General features: G+C 51.5%; 1 protein-coding gene across 4 annotated transcripts in view; it reads right to left on the reverse strand.

Moving 5' to 3' along the window:
- SPSB1 (splA/ryanodine receptor domain and SOCS box containing 1) overlaps positions 1-14,128 on the reverse strand; it is a 134,739-nt gene that overhangs the window by 11,775 nt on the left and 108,836 nt on the right. The window contains exon 1 of one of the 4 annotated variants that reach the window (XM_059875263.1): positions 162-13,685. The exons of the other annotated variants lie outside the window; for them this stretch is intronic. The gene's annotated coding sequence lies outside the window, so the exon portion shown is untranslated. Of the gene's footprint in view, positions 1-161; positions 13,686-14,128 lie in introns of those variants that run through there. 4 annotated transcript variants of the gene reach the window in all.

Below are 14,128 nucleotides of genomic sequence, written 5' to 3' on the forward strand. Positions count from 1 at the left end.
GCTGGGGGTGCAGAGAGAAGGGGAGAAATCCACTAGGTTCATACATCACACAGGCATGTCCCTCCCATCACATCTGATTCCGGGCAGACCGGAGCCTCTGCACCGAGTGACATTCCCTCTGCCCCTGCAGCTAGGTTAGCATAAAGGAGGGGGCCGTGCACCTGGAAGTCTGTGTGGAGAGGTGGCCTTGGGGGCAGGTGTTACGCCCAACTGTGTCAGGTGTCCAGCCTGAGGCTTGCGAATTCATCACTGTTTCTCAGGGCAGAAGGCCAAGTTGGCCTGATCACAAGGTCAGCTCAGGGCAGTGGGCGTCTCCTCTGGTCAAAGCAATGGGAGGCTTACTCCCAGCACCTGCTGTTTGGAGGGCAGGTGAATCCCTGCATGGCAGCAGAAACCGTTTGAGGTGCTGATTCCCAGTCCCTCCTCTCTCTTCCAGCACAGCCACCTCCGAGGATGTACCACCAGTTCACACTAGGGAAGGGAACCCCAGGGTGGGCATAAAACTCCTGGCTCAGTGGCTCCAGGGGGCACATCAACGCCCCCCCCCCCAGCTGGCCCAGAATCAGGTGGGCACAGGGCTCTCACTACCACCCCTGAGTGGTTCTGGACCCACGTTTAGACAGCCATCCTCTCCCACCCACATTCTTCAACTGGTGTCTAGTGTTTGGCTCCTCCAGTCCCCACAGCCCATCTGGGAAAGAAGTCCTACTCCAAGACGACTCATTTCCACCCAGGCTACACCATCCCTGTGTCCTTTAAGGGAGATCAGAGCCACAGGCCGGAGGGGAGAGTCCACTGTCTGTCCTCTCTGTTGGCAGCACTGGGAGGAGGGGCTGAAATGTGGGACAGATAGGACTCTGGTCACCCCCGCCACTCCAGTCCCCATTTCCTGAGCCTCACTCAAGAGAGAAGGTGCTTCCTGCCATCACAACCACTACCTCCCACTCCCCTGGCCCATGGGAGGGCCTCTTGGCTGCCTAGTTTGGGGGACAGGCTCCGAGGACTGGCTTCCCAGGTGACTCAGTGGTAAAGAATCCACCTGCCAGTGCAGGAGATGCAAGAGACATGGGTTCAATCCATGGGTAGGGAAGATCCCCTGGAGGAAGACATGGAAACCCACTCCAGTATTCTTGCCTGGAGAATCCCATGGACGGAGGAGCCTGGTGGGCTACGGTCAATGGGGTCACAAAGAGTCGGACATGACTGAGCATGAACGCTCTCACGCTCTCCCAGGACTGGCCAGACAAGGCAGCAGGCAGACTCCTGGCTACATAAACAGGAGTAAATGAGGACACAGAGGAGCTGGGCAAGAGGCCATGGGTGCCTGGCTGCTGGAGAAGCATCACAGGGTCACTTGTTCCCAGGAGCACGATGGTGCCTGGGACAAGGACAACACAAGGGAGCCCAGTGTGGGGCTGCAGTTAGCGTGTCATTTTCCCTCCAAGGTACAAGATGAAGCGTCTGCCAGGGGATGAGGGCAGGGACTGGCTGCCGAAGATCTGGCAACCTGGGACCACTGGCCTCCCCACTGGGCACCCAGGGACCCACAGGACCAGGAGGACAGGAGGGATCTGCAGTGAGATTGGCTTCCGATCTGGAACTGTTTTCTTCTCATCAGCTGGGACAAGATCTCCAGAGATGCCCCATCCTCAAGGCGGCCAGGGGTCCTGGGAGGCAGGCTCTTGGCAAATGCCCATGTGGGAGTGCTTGGACCCCCTTATCTCAGCGAGTAGGTCATTCCTCTCACCCTCCAGGCTATCACCCTCTTGTCAGCTGGCTCAAGCCTCAGAGCAGGAAGAACCTCTCTCCCTGAATCTCACGGGGTCAAAGATCCCACCCCACACCACCCATGAGAGCAGATGGAGAGAGTGAGGGGGAGGCTAGGGATGGGGTAGGGGGAGAGGAGACCTGGGCAGGTGGGAAGGAAGGGTGGTGGTGGGAAAGTCCTTCCAACACATTAATTTAAAATATTTGGGGAGAAATGAGTGGGAATGGAGAAGGACCACAGCAAGGAGGTTGAGGTCAAGTCAGAGATGGAAGGAGGGAAGGGCTGATAGGGTGGTGGGGGGAGAGGGGGAGAGAGGGACAGAGAGAGCTCGTGGGCTAGTACATCTGGGCCTGTGCACACACGTAACCCCCACTGTAGCTGGATCAAACCAGTCAGTCCTAAAGGAAATCAACCCTGAATATTCATTGGAAGGACTGATGTCAAAGCTGAAGCTCCAATACTCTGGCCATCTGATGCAAAGAGCTGAATGACTAGAAAAGACCTTGACGCTGGGAAAGACTAAAGGCAGGAGGAGAAGGGGATGACAGAGGATGAGATGGTTGGATGGTATCACTGACTCGATGGACATGAGTTTGAGCAAGCTCCGGGAGATGGTAAAGACCAGGGAAGCCTGGAGTGCTGCAGTCAATGGGGCCGCAAAGAGTTGGACATGACTAAGTGATTGAACCACAACACAGCTGGACCAGGATCAGCAAACTCTCTGTCAAGGGGGAGCTGGTAAATGCTTTAGGTTTTGTGGGCCCAAGAGTCTCTGTGCAACTCCTCAGCTCTGCCTTGTCGCCTGAGAGCAGCCACAGACATCACATAAATAAAGAAGCCTGGCTGAGTTCCAATAAAACTTTATTTACAAGAGCAGACCAGGAGGTAGTCGGCCAACCCCACACACGGATCAGGGCAGCAGGAAAGCACGAGATGTTTGCTGGGAGGAATCGTGTGGCAGCAAGGTCAGTCCAGCCCCAGAATGAGGGGTCAGAAAAGACAGTGTAACCTCTCAGCAGCTGGTCAGCTGTCTGTCCGAATCAGCCAACTGCCTGCTCTCCATCTCCTGTCTACTTTCAAATGTGGCCGCAGGGACCCACTAGCCCTCTTTTTTGGGGGCCGCAGGGACCCACTAGCCCTCTTTTTTGGGACTATGGCCTGCCAGGGTGCTCCCCCCAGGCTCCTTCCCATCCTAGCCTCCAGACTCTGCATCATTCCTCTGCCAGCCCTGCTCCTGCTGCGGCTTCTCATCTTCAGCCCTCTGCCTGAGACTCATCCGACGCTTTTCTGAGCCTCAGTTTGCTCTTCTGTAAGATGGGTGTCAAAGAGGAAAGCCCGTCCCCAGGATCAGAGCAGAGCAAGTGGTTGTGAGGGTTCCATCTCCTCTCATACCCTGGGGGGTATTGGGGTGGGAGTGGGGGGGTGGGAGGAGAAGGGAAGCAGGAGTAGTGGGCAGTCACAGTCACAGGACAGGGACACTGTGATTCACACTGGTACTGCAGATGGACTCGCTTTCCCCCGAGGAGGGACACAGAGGGATACAGCTCTCACAAACACGGGTGCATACACACACACACACACACACACACACACACACACACGTCACACTAGAAGCCTGGCAAGGCCTCATGGAGTCTGCATTTACTTTCAGGAGAGGGAATGAGATAAAAACTTCTGAGATAGGGACTTCCCTGGTGGTCCAGTGACTAGGACCCCACACTCCCTATGCAGGGAGCTGGGGTTCGATCCCTGGTCAGGGAACTAAGATCCCACATGCCACAACTAAAGATCCCAAGTGCTGCAACAAAGACCTGACACAGCCAAATAAATAAATATTTAAAAAATTAAAAATAAACATTAAAAAAGAAGCTCTGGAACAGAGGGGAGGGACGTCTTCAAAGCCCTGTGGTTGACTGGCTTGGACGTTTTCCACCTACCATGAACACACCCCTCCCACCGGATGCCACACCCATCATGCTGGGACAAAAGTCAGCTCATGGTTCACCGTGAAAAGGGATGTGTCTCGGACCCTCTAATGGGCAAGAGCCTTCCACATAGTGTCTTTCCTGGGATGGGGTGGCCCGGGACTCTAAGAACCCACCAGAGCTGCCCATTCACAATGGAATTCCAGGTGGACCCCCAGCGCTAAGTGGATGAACCCCTCCCACTGTCACCACCAGCAGCCAATTACGTGCTCTTGGCTTAGGGTCTGGGGAACAGCACTCCTATCCCAAAGCCTGGCTTCAGAGAGGATTTGCTGGGGGCCACAGCTCTCCACCGAGAGGAAGACCAAAGCCTCACACAGCACCTTCCCTCCAGCTTCTTGGGCTCCTCCAGTGGGCTCTCTGCTCTCAGAGGGCAGGGGAACCAGATCTAGAATTGGAGGACGTGCCGGGAAGGAAGCCCAGAGCTGGACAGTGACCCCCAGTGAGTGGGGAGGAGTCAGAAGCACCTCTGAAGCCCACTGTCTGGGAGTCCAAGACCTGGGCCGGAGGAAGGGTACTCAGCCTTTGCTGATCTAAGGCAGCAATCCTCTCTGAAGCGGGAGGGAAGGGCACACTGATATCTGTCTCCTGGGCACACATGGTTGAGAACACATACACCCACGGTTTTCACTATGCAAGAGGAAAGTAATGCCGACAAGCTTCTATCGCTGATGGAGGGACCAGCGAGCCTTGTGGGATGCACAAGGAACAGGGGAAGATGTGGGGGAAAGGCTGTTTGTGTACAGGTGTGGGCATGTATCCCAGACAGACAGACTCCACTGGGACATGCTTCTCGTCATATAGGTGCCACGTGACAGTCTCCAGTAAGGTGTAAAACATGCTGCAATCACCCACTGACCACGCTTCCAGGGGTCTTGTCTGTAAAACCCTGCAGCCCTGCACACGGACATGTGGGCAAAGATGCCCACTGCACCATGAACTCCAGCAGCTGTGGAGAGAAGGAGGTGGCCCCTCAGATGTGCTGACTTAACGTGACATGTAACATGACACTGTTATATTTTAAAAAACAAATTGGAGAACAACATGCAGAGCACGAACTGGCGTTTGTAAGAACAGAATTTTTAATAGGCATAGAGAAAGGTCTAGAAGAATAAACACCAAAACTGTCACAACAGTTAATACTGGAGAGTGGGGGGTGGGATGCATTAACTTTAAGGACTCTTTGAATTGAAAAAAAATTTAATGCATGTATTCTGTTTTGCAATGAAAAGGATGTTTAAGCACACAAAACAGAATAAAAAGGTGGACATACACTGATTTAACACACTACATTCACAACAGCAAATTGTTCTCAAAGCAACTCCTAAAGTCCTTCCACATGTGTCACTTCTTATAAAGCAAACAGAGGATAAATACTTAATTTACACAGGAAGATATACATGAAGGAGACAGCAGGGCATTTAAAATACAGGACAAGAATTCCCAGTTACAGCTCTGGAGCCATCCCCCCAAAAGAGGACAGTATTTCTACAATAAGTTTTCCCAAGACTTCTAATTGCACTGCTTTTACATCTCAAATTTTATTTTTTCCCAGCAAAAATGGGGTAGCTATTTGTTAATCCTAAAGGAAATCAACTCTGAATATTCATTGGAAGGACTGATGCTGAAGCTGAAGCTTCAATACTTTGACCACCTGGTGTGAAGAGCTGACTCACTGGAAAAGACCTTGAAGCTGGGAAAGATTGAAGGCGGGAGGAGAAGGGGCAACAGAGAATGAGACAGTCGGAAGGCATCACTGACTCAACAGACATGAGTTTGAACAAACTCCGGGAGATACTGAAGGACAGGGAAGCCTGGCATGCTGCAGTCCATGGGGTTGCAAAGAGTCAGACATGACTGAGGGACTGAAAAACAATAATCTGTTTCCGTGGGCTCCGAACAAGAAAAGACCTGCGCCATCCTCAGATGGGAAACCCAGCCATGGTGGCTATACGGGGCTCTGTGTTCTGCCAAGGCCAGGATGAGGAAGGAGGACCTCTAGGGGGCAGAGGCTGGAGAGGGGCAAGACCACCAACCTTGACTCAGCTGGGACAGCGCCCTCAGCACCTGCTGGGAATGCAACACTGTCCCTTCAATTAAATCAGCAGCTCCGCAGTTCCGCCTTCCAAAACAGCACTTTCGGATCAATTGGAAATGCTAAAAATTACCCTTTTGTTTTGTTGTTAAAGACAAAAAATGTTTGTTGAGCGAGCAATACCCTCTGTTGGAGACACGTCCAAGGTGATAGGTGACAAATGGATGGGACGGCCTGGGGAGGCAGGGGATACACAGAGGCGGTCGCTGTGGCCTGGCAAGCGAACACCCAACCCAGCTTTCAGCTCAGTTCCCCCTCAGTGCGTCCGACTGCCCCCAGAACAGTAAAACCATTGTTTCAACACGTGATGGGGAAAGAATAAAATTCAGGATGTGGAACAAGGTGACCTATTTATAAAGCCTCCTTTCACCTGCAGATCAAATAAGCTCCCTCCCTCCGCCTCCCCGCCTCACACAGCGCTGGCTGCAGCCGAGGATTTTGCAAGAGAAGCAGGCCTGAGCAATGGGCTATTAGATCAAGACACAGCTTCTGCAGCTGGGCTGCGTGGCAGAGAGCACAAAACTGGGGATTTGTGCTTCGTGAGTAGGGGCTCACGCTTTGGTGGTGGGAGCACCCAGGGAGGGTGTGCTCCGTGCAAGCCTGACCACAGAGCCTGGGCCAACATGCCACCAACCACAGGACAAAAGCCATGTTATGTGGCCATTACCACCTCTACTCTGTGCACCTATAGCCTTGAGGAGAGACACCCAGGAAGATACATGAAAGCTGTCTTCTTGCTCAAGCAGGGCTAGAAAAGTCAGCATCTGCCCCCAGAATCAACAAAAAGGATTGGACCTTTCTGGAAAGTTCTGATGAGTGGTTCTGGAGAGAAAAATCCCACACGGGCTGGAGCTCTAGCCTCTGACCTCAAAAGACCAAAAGATGCACCTGCCGTAAACACCTACGGAAGGACCCAGATTACTCATGGCACTTTCAGAAAGGGCTCGAATCAGTTGAGCCTGGCCTCTGGGAAACAGCATTCACATTCATTCAGAGACTAAAAATCATGAAAAAAAAAAAGTCACGGCTGCAGCCGAGTTGAGGTTATGATGACAACGGCTCCGTTCACATGAGCAGCTCTGCTCCTGGGAGGGAGCTGAGTGACAATGACACACGGTGATCTTCCAGAAAGCTTTCTGAGACAGCAGCAGATGCCCAGTGAGGAGGAAGGCTAGTGGACTCCCCACGTCACTCAGGCTGGGAGGTCCATCACACTGGGTCTACCCGGGCCATGCAGGAACTGGACGGGGGAGGGGTGTCTGTGGGAAGAGGGCAGGAAGGGAGCATGGAGGACAGTGTCACAGCCACTTCCCAGGGGAGAGCCCATGGGTGCCCAAGGGGGAAGGCTCAGGGATGCAGGTCCCTCCTCGCCCCACCCTGGATGGTGGCAGAAGCCCAGAAACCTCGGTGGACTGTTGGTCCCAGGGAGTGCACTCCAGCCTCAAGAGAAGTGGGGTTCGCCTTTCCCTGGATGAGTGCTGGGACAAGGCTCCCCAGGGAAACAAGGGTCTTCTCTGCACTGGCCGCCTGCAGCACACACGCTCACCTGTTCACTCCAGCTCTGTGTGGCCTGTGAGGAGGCCTGGGACAACTCCACTCGCCTGCATGGGGACCCCCAGAGCGAAGCCTGACCACGTCCAGGCTTTAGGGCCTAGAGACCTGAGTGCGAGCAGGTGACACTCTGGCCTCTTCCAATGGGACGTGCCAACTGGGAAAGGTAACCTCTGAGAGTGGCCCCATAGGTCACCCCATGTCCCTCCAGGAGGAATAAGCAGGAGGGAGGCCAAGGAGAGATGTGAGGCTGTGAGAGGAATCAGTTCCCAGAGATTCGAGGGGTTGGCTGCTGAGAGAGCTAGAGGGGCCTGTGTTTGTTTATCCCACCTGTAGGCTCAGGTGATGCTCTCAAACCACCTAGGGTGTAAAAGGAGGGGGAAGAGTGGCATTCGGCATAGCTGAAGCACTTCACATAGCACTGGGGGTACACGGTAGGTGTTTAATACCTGCCACTCCCTGCCTTCTCCCACCTCCCTTTAACAAGGCTGTTCTTTAGTCGCTAAGTTGTGTCCGACTCTTTTGTGAGCCCATGGACTGTACCCCACCAGGCTCTTCTGTCCATGGAGTTCTCCTGGCAAGAATACTAGATTGTGTTGCCATTCCCTTCTCTGGGGATCTTCCTGACCCAGGGAATGAACTCACATTTCCTTCATTGCAGGCTGACTCTGAGCCACCAGGGAAGCCAGAGGTTCGAAGGAGTGGTTCTCAAAGCAGGGTCCCTGATCAATAGATCAGTGTCATCCTTAGAGACAGCAAATGCTTGGGCCCCACACTAATCTGAATCACGCATGCTGGGGGTGGGGTTGGCATTCTAATGAGCCCTCCAGGGATTAGGACACTGCTAGTTTAAAGGAATTACAGCTCAAGATTTTGGAATCTCAAATCCACATTGAGAACTGACAAGCTTGGACTGATGACTACTATTTTTTAAAATTTCTTGTTCTGTCCTGATTTGAAATATTTCAAATGTTATATATGCTCTTTTTTTTTGAAAGTCGCTCAGTCATGTTGGACTCTTTGTAATCCCATGGACTGTAGCCTGCCAGGCTCCTCTGTCCATGGAATTCTCCAGGCCAGAATACTGGAGTGGGTAGTCGTTCCTTCTCCAGGAGGTCTTCCCAACCCAAGGATCGAAACCAGGTCTCCCACACTGGAGGCAGATTCTTTACCATCTGAGCCACCAGGGAAGCCCAAGAATTCTGGAGTGGGTAGCCTATCCCTTTTCCAGGGCATCTTCCTGTCCCAGGAACTGAACCAGGGTGTCCTGCATCTCAGGCAGATTCTTTACTAGTTGAGCTACCAGGCAGGTCCATTCTCATAAGAAATCCATGCTCACAGAGAAATAAAATATCACCCTCCTACTCTAGCACAGATGCAGGGACTGTCCACTCACAGCAAAGGATCACACCACACACACTACACCCAAGTTGCTTTTTCTAAGTCATAATATATTAGCTCCAGCCTACATCAACTTTATGCTTTAGTAGCTATGTAATATTCCATTATCACAATTTTGGTAACTTTTCTTTTTTTAGCTGTGTCACATGACTGTGGGATCTTAGTTCCCTAACCAAGGATCAAACTCATGCCCCCTGCAAAGGAAGCATTGGAAGGAGTCCTACTTACTGGACTGCCAGGGAATTCTTGTGTGCCTTCCCATTTAGTTCACGGCCACCTTTCCTCTCATTCCCCTCAAAATCTTGGACCTCAGAACCTCCCACCCCACTGTCTATTTTTAGAAGAAGAAAATCCAATGTGAAAGTAACCTACCATCAGGCTTCCTGCTGTTGGAACTGTGGGGTCTGAAGGCACTCACAAGTTTCTGCACTCACTGGGCTGAAGGTTTGTCCACTGGACCTTGAATGGACCACAGCCAATGAACTTGGGCAAGATTCTAAAAGGAATGGGGCAGTGCGTCTCCTACTGCAACCTAATCATGGTTCCCTGGATGAGATTTCACAGAGGATTTCACAACAGGATGCCAAGGAAGAGGCAAATCCCTGGGCCTCACAGGCCAGTTGGTGAAAAAAAGGGACTTAAATATCCTTTAAAGATACAATGGCCTGCAGAAACTTCCTCTTGTAGGCTATTGGCCTTCCTCCTCCAATCTTGTCAGCCTGGAAAGACCTGAACACCTGCACTGATAACTCCACAAGGGAGACCACAGCAGGCTCACAGGTGGCAAATGCATTCATCCTGAACTTCCAGGCAAGCACGAGGGTCCGGGCACCAGATTCCCATGGTGCCAGCTGGTCACATGAGGGATGAGGCGAGGAGGCAGGAAGGGGTCTCCCCAGCTGGCAAATCTATGGAGATGGACACAGCTGTCCAAGATGCTAGCTGAAAGGATCACTGTACGAGGGGCAAGGGAAAAGGTCTGCTATCTTAAGTGACTGCAGCCACGAAACTAAATGATACTTGCTCCCTGGGACAAAAGCCGTGACCAACCTAGACACTGTATTAAAAAGCATAGGCATCACTTTGCCAGCAAAGGTCCATGTAGTCAAAGCTATGGGTTTTCCAGTAGTCATGTATGGATGCGAGAGTGGGACCATAAAGAAGGCTGAGCGTCCAAGAATTGATGCTTTTGAACTGTGGTGTTGGAGAAGGCTCTTGAGAGTCCCTTGGACAGCAAGGAGATCAAGCCAGTCAATCTTAAAGGAAATCAACCCTGAGTATTCATTGGAAGGACTGATGCTGAAGTTGAAGCTCCAATAATTTGGCCACCTGATGCAAAGACCCGACTCATTGGAAAAGACCCTGATGCTGGGAAGATTGAGGGCAAGAGAAGAAGGAGGTGACAGAGGATGAGATGGTTGGATGGTATCACCCACTGACTCAATGGACAAGAGTTTGAGCAAACTCAGAGAGAAGGACAGGGAAGCCTGGCGTGCTGCAGTCCATGAGGTCACAGAGAGTTGGACATGACTTAGTGAATGAACAACAATCTAAAGTGGAAGGAAGGACACAACTGTATCTGCCCTACTAGTAAAGTCTAGAAAGAAGTATACAGGCACATGTGTGAAAAGAGATGAAAATAAGCAGCAAAAATTGTTTCTATGTTTAGAGTGATGAGTTTATGAGCTTCCCTTTCTTTCAGAGTTCCTTACTGTTGTCCTATGGTTGTTGCAAAACCGTAAATGGATGAATCCTAATGTCCATCAGTGCATGATGGCACAAACAAACGGAAAACATATATAATGGACTATCACTCAGCCATACACAGGAAAAACGGACTGCCATATGACACCTGCCATAGCGTGGGTGGACCTCAAATCCTTCATGCTGGGAAAGAAGGCAGATCGAAAAGGTCACACAGCGGTGCTCCCACGTCTATGGGATAGCCGGAATCAGCAAACCCATAGAGACAGAAAGCAGCCTGGTGGTTGCCAGGGGCCGGGGGTGGGGAATGGGGAGTGAAGGCTAAGGGGTCAGGGTCTCTTTTATGGGGGGTGGGGGGTGGGTGAAACATTTTACAACTGGACAGAGGTGGTGGCTGCACAGCATCGTGAAGGTACTGGATGCCGTGGAACTGTCCTCTTGAAAACGGTTACTGTTATGTGAATGTCACAACAAAGGAAAAAACACAAATGTATGAAAACTGTGCACTTCTCCAAAATCCTCATGGCAGGAGGTAGGTGTGGGAAGGGCCGCAGAGCAGAGATGAACCCAGAGCTTGTGGAGACCCGGTGGGCAGAACCAGGCCCCTCAGCCAGGGTTACACAGGGAGACAGGGCTAAAGAGCCTCATAGTGAGCAGCAAAGAGCCTTCTAGAGCTGAGTTCTCCACTTCCCACCCTACCCCCTTCCTTTCCTAGGAAAGAAAGAGCTCAGAGCTGTGGTTTGGCAGCCCCACTGCTTTGAGACAGCACCTGTGGACAGAATTTTTCTGGGGGAATCCAGAATGCGTGCCTGCATTCTGGTGCCTGCATCTGTGATGTGGTGCGGGAAGGAGACAAATCGACACACACACACATGTGCCCCTGGCTGGAGGAGGAGGATGTACGAGAACCGAGGTCACGCGGACCCTGCATCCATACATCCTCCACTCTGGGAAGGAGGCAGGTTGAGGAGAGACAACACCCGGAGTTCCAGGTTCTGGCTTGTTTCCGGAGCAGCTCAACGCCCCGAGGCCACTACAAACTGGCAAAGGCTACTGTGTTACAAGGCCACTCAGCGCCTGCTCACTCCCCATCGATGACATTGGTGCCCACCTGCCAGCCATGATGATGCCACAGCGCAGGGCGCTGGTCCAGGCCAGACAGGCCCCAGGCTAATGCACAGTGTGACTGGACCTGCTGCCACATGCAAACCTGCTCTCATGGGTGGAGTTTCTGTGTTCCCGTGTGTCTGTGTTCCTGATCATAGCTCACAGACTTGGAGAGACCTCAGTTTCTCATGCCAGGTGCTACCTTCTCCCACAAACCCCTTTTGGCCAGATTCACTCCTGGTAAACACGGAAAAATGGGCCCCAAAGGGCCATGCTCTAGGCCTTATATGCGTATATACTTGATTGATTCAGTCACTAAGTCCTGTCTGACGCTTTGCGACCGCATGGACTATAGCCAGCCATGCTCCTCTGTCCATGGGGTTCTCCAGGCAAGAATACTAGAGTGGGTTCCCATTTTCTTCTCCAGAGCATCTTCCCAGACCAGGGATCGAACCCATGTCTCTGGCATTGGCAGGCAGATTCTTTATCACTGAGCCACCAGAGAAGCCATATATGTATACAGTCAGATCAAATCACATCAGATCAGTCGCTCAGTCGTGTCCGACTCTTTGCAACCCCGTGAATCGCAGCATGCCAGGCCTCCCTGTCCATCACCAACTCCCGGAGTTCACCCAGACTCACGTCCATCGAGTCAGTGATGCCATCCAGCCATCTCATCCTCTGTCGTCCCCTTCTCCTCTTGCCCCCAATCCCTCCCAGCATCAGAGTCTTTTCCAATGAGTCAACCCTTCGCATGAGGTGGCCAAAGTATAGTAGGTGCTCATAAATACCTGAGTTGCTTTCTCACCCATCCCACAAGCACCTGCTAATCCCCCATAGGGAAGCGTGAGCTTCCTGAGACCCTTTCTTTGTTCCTTAGTCCAAGGAATTCAATAAAGTGGATGATTCAAAACTGGGAACTGGCGCCTGGGAAAGCTAGAGAATGTTCCACCTACTCTGCCAGAAAGCATCTTCCCCAGGTGGAAGCTGGAAAAACTTGACGAAACCTATAAGACAGACAACTGCAGAAGTGATCCAAACTGAGGGGTGGCCTGCAAATGTTCAGCTAATGAGCATTTGGGAAAGCCAAGTCCAAATTAGGTGCTTTAGGGCTGGAATTCATTACCAAAATATTTGTTAGACACCTACTATATACATTATACATATACATACTATAGGGCTTCCCTGATGGCTCAGTGGTAAAGAATCCCCCTGCCAATGCAGGATACACAGGTTCAATCCCTGGATTGGAAAGAGCCCCTGGAGAAGGAAATGGCAACCCACTCCAATATTCTTGCCTAGAAATCCCATGGACAGAGGAGCCTGGTGGGCTATAGTCTAGGGGGTTGCAAAAGAGTTAGACATGACTTAGCAACTGAACAACATACATACTATAGAAGTAGAAATCATTGCCCTCAAGGAGCTTACAGTCTGATGAGGGAGACATAGCCATTGTAACAATCTTCTGAACAGTCAATGTGAGCTTCGGGACACAGGTTTTTATCTATTGTGTTCAAGATGGGAGGCCCCATGCCTAGAACATTGTCTGAAACAAAGCAGGTGCTAAACAAACAAGCCTTGACTGAATGAATGAACACTGTTGTAGTTGTTCAGTCACCAAGTCGTGTCCAACTCTCTGTAACCCCATGGACAGCAGCTCACCATGCCTCCCTGTCCCTCACCATCTCCTGGAGTTTGCCCCAATTCATATCTAGCATGGGGCCAGGTAATAAGTATCAAAGAAAAATGAAGCAGAGTAGCAAGGACAGAGAAAGGGATGGGGGAAGGTGGTGAGGAAAGACTTCTCTGACACAGTGATACATGGACAGAGACCTGGAGGAAGCAAAGGAGAAAAGCATGTGAGTATTCAAAGGGAAGGGTGTCCTGGGCAGAAGGAACAGGATGTGCACAGGCCCTGAGGTCTGAGCATGTGTGGCAGGTCAGGGGAACAACAGAGATGTGGTGTGGCCAGAACAGGAGGAGGAAGAGGCTGTGGAGGGAGGTGGTGCAAGGTGTGCAGAGGGCAGGCACACCAGGTCTTGAGGGTCACAAGGAAGAACTTCAGATTTTGTCTTCAGTGTCATGAGAAACAAGCAGAGGGCTTTGTGCATGCAGAGAACACAATCTGACTTCCCTTCTAACCAAGTCTCTCTTGGCTGCTGTTTTGAGAAGAGGCTGTTGGTAGCCAGAGACCAGCTAGGAACTCAATGCAAGGACGCAGCTTGGATGGGGGAGTGGTGGAAGTGGTAGGATCCAGAGTGTAACCTGAACTAGATATAACCCCACGTGAGTGCATGCACACTAAGTCACTTCAGTTGTGTCCGACTCTTTGTGACCCTATGAACCGTAGCCCACCAGGCTCCTCTGTCCATGGGATTCTCCAGGCAAGAATACTGGAGTGGCTCTGACATAAATCACAGCAAGATCCTCTATGACCCAACTCCCAGAGTAATGGAAATAAAAGCAAAAATAAACAAATGGGACCTAATTAAACTTAAAAGCTTTTGCACAATGAAG

The sequence above is a fragment of the Bos taurus genome, chromosome 16, assembly GCF_002263795.3.
Source record: "Bos taurus isolate L1 Dominette 01449 registration number 42190680 breed Hereford chromosome 16, ARS-UCD2.0, whole genome shotgun sequence".
Lineage (NCBI taxonomy): Eukaryota > Metazoa > Chordata > Mammalia > Artiodactyla > Bovidae > Bos > Bos taurus.